The sequence below is a fragment of the Aplysia californica genome, unplaced genomic scaffold, assembly GCF_000002075.1.
Source record: "Aplysia californica isolate F4 #8 unplaced genomic scaffold, AplCal3.0 scaffold00011, whole genome shotgun sequence".
NCBI lineage: Eukaryota > Metazoa > Mollusca > Gastropoda > Aplysiida > Aplysiidae > Aplysia > Aplysia californica.
In genome coordinates this window covers 3,006,555-3,009,581 of record NW_004797281.1, presented here as the reverse complement: position 1 = coordinate 3,009,581, position 3,027 = coordinate 3,006,555, and positions in this window count along the sequence as shown.

Below are 3,027 nucleotides of genomic sequence, written 5' to 3'. Positions count from 1 at the left end.
TCTCACTCTCACTCTTATTCTTAGACATTAATTAGAGCGGAATATGCTCGTTTCCTTTTTGGATTCTTGGCCAGCTGGAAACCATGAACACACACACAAACAAAACCCCAAATCCCATCTCCTATGTTGTGATGGATTTATATATATATATATATGTGTTATCTTTATTGCCTCTTGGCAAGGAGAGTTCCAGATGTAAAAAATGTTCAGAGTAAGAGTATTGTGAATGGGATAGCGGTGTTATTGCTGTACGAAAGAGCACTTGTTTAAAGCCCTTATAAGGCAGTCAGGGTCAAACTTGCGGATCTCAAAAGAGCAAAGATATATTAATGATTCTTCTGTTATACTTACCACTCTCTGTGTGGTAAAGTATTTCATCTTTCTCAATGGGGGCAGCTTACATTTCTGGTCTCAGTTGTTTAATTTTTAAAAAATTGGAATGAATAGGGAGCAGGCATTGTATGCAGGAGGAACACAGGGTGCCCACGTACTGCGATGACGCTTGGTAATAACAATGACTTGTCAAAATGATTGTTGATCTGAATAATTTTTTTAACAAATATTTTAATGGCCTCTTTTAAGACCAACATCTATTCACATATTGTATCTGTAGTTGCTTTTTTGTTTTTTTAAAAGCTTTTTTTTTTTATCATGCTGCTTGGTCATGTGCTGCAAGCAGTGCACACAGGAAGCATGCTTAGAGGATGCCTGGTTATGACTGATTTGTCCCTGTGTATGTGGCCACTGTCAGATGTGACACTTGGTAGCCTGTTTTGTTGGGGCTCCATGAGTACCATTTTGTTATGGTAGGCCACATCTGTAGAACCCTTTTGTTCTTTGTAATAACTTAAAAACATGTTTATGTGAAACGTGCCTCAAGCATGTGGTTTTTATAATAAAATTATTTGTTTCAGTTGTTTGGATCTTCTCTTTGCTTCTTCTTGGACATGGGTTTTCCAACTTTTTAATTTGAAAAAAAAAAAAAGTAAAATCTTTTAACGCCTGAATTGAGTTTCAAGGTATTGTTGGTGACCCCTTCACTCCCAAAGTCATGCATGACCTACTGGTCGAAAGGCCGTGGTCTAGGATGACTGTGCTGATATTTCAAATGTCAAAAGAAATAATGATCAGTTTATATATATACACAGATGGTTCAGAGGCAGTGGAAATATCTCGCTCTGTGAAAGAATTGTACGTTGTTGAGAATGTAGGATGAGTGAAAGATTGTTAAAAGAATTTATTTGTATTTTTTTCATTTGATTTTTTTGGTGTGTGTGTGTGGGTGGCAGTGTTGAGCTGTACAACTAAAATTGTCAGTACAAACTTGCAAGTGGTATGGTGTTATGTGTTTCAAGGCTGTGTTTAGTATATTGGTGTTGTAATTAACTATTTTTAACAAATCATGTACCCGCAGTGTGTATTATTACTGAGTATGATTGAGCTGGTAAGAATATATCGAGAGTGGCATCTGTTTAGCAAAACTAATTTATTCTTACCCCACCCTTTATATATATTATGCTCTGCAATTATTCAGAATTACTTGTTCTTGTTGGTACAAGTTGTGTTGCTTGATCTGATGATTTTTTTCTGAATTTTCTTTTTGTATTGTAAACAGAAAATTGGGGAAAAAGCAGGATGTACAATTTTTTGTTTCTCACGGTCTGCAATATATATATACATGGAATAGAACTGATAGTGTGCACAAAACAAATGTGAGCACAGTTTTTAGGAAGTGACTTGGGACGCTGTGCTTCTACTTTCATTGATTTAGGCGACTTCACTGGATATAGAGGGCACTCTTTGTCTCACTGTCTCACTTTTGTTTTTTAGATATGTGGTCAGTACTTTCATTACCAAGCTCACAGCTGCTGGATTATTGTGGCGTCAGTGGCCTAGTGGTTAGGCTACCGGACTCGTAATTGTGAGTTTGCGGGTTTGGGGGTTCGAGCCGCGGGCCCGACGTTGTGTCCTTGGGAAAGGCACTTTACACGAGTTTTCCCCCACTTCACCCAGGTGGGAATGGGTACCCAGCTATAGAAAGTGAAAGATCTTGTCAGTTTGTTAGTGTTTGAGCGCTTAACCAGCTGCTTGCACTGTATGCTTCCCGGGAAGCTGAGAATGTTTATGAGTGTTATATGGTCTGCTGGGGTAATAACATAGTGTAAAGCGCATAGAGCCTGCTGTTGAGCGGGGATATGCGCTATACAAATGCTATTTATTATTTATTATTGTTATTATTTCTGTTCCCATGTTTTGCAATCAGGAAAAAGTATCCTCGCTTTCCCAAGCTGTACTTGCAGTGTATGCATCTAGAGCAGTGACTTAAGATTCGGTTCTTTCTGGCTCTCTTTGTACAGGTTTTTATAATTTTGATGTGTTTGTTACTCACTTCAGTCGGCCTTACTTGTGTTTTGAAAAAGATTCTCTTACACCCTCCTTCCCTGTGTGCCTATTTCATGTCTTCAACTTCTCATTTCTGAAAATGGCGTAACACCTCTCCACACTGTTCTGTTGTACCCCTCCTACCCCCTTATTTTTTTTATTGGTAGTTGAGCGCATTTCGTACTTTTGTTTTCCTGTGCATGAGTTCTTGCGCTGGCAGCAGTTGATTGCCTTGTGAGCTCAGAACAAATGTGGTGTCCTAGTGGGATTGACTGTCAATGTTACATTTCCTCATTTACATATTTTAAAAGTATTTTTAGATAGTTTAGAAGATGACGCTGCGCTGACCCTGCCTGGCCAACCCTGCTAGAGTGTGATAATGCATCTCCGGCGCAGAAAGACAGAGCTACTCTGTCAAATATCCTTTCCACATGGGAAGCAAGCTCACTTTGATGTGTGCAAAGTGAAATGCAGAACTGCATCTCCTCAGATGCCTGTCCATTGAAATGTGAAGTGTAGCATAGATTGCAAAGCTGATACAGCTTGCTGTAGAACTGGAGTTTGGGCTAAAGGAACACTATTTCTTATATGATATTATATGATACTATATATTATATTGTATTATATTATTTTATGTATAATATA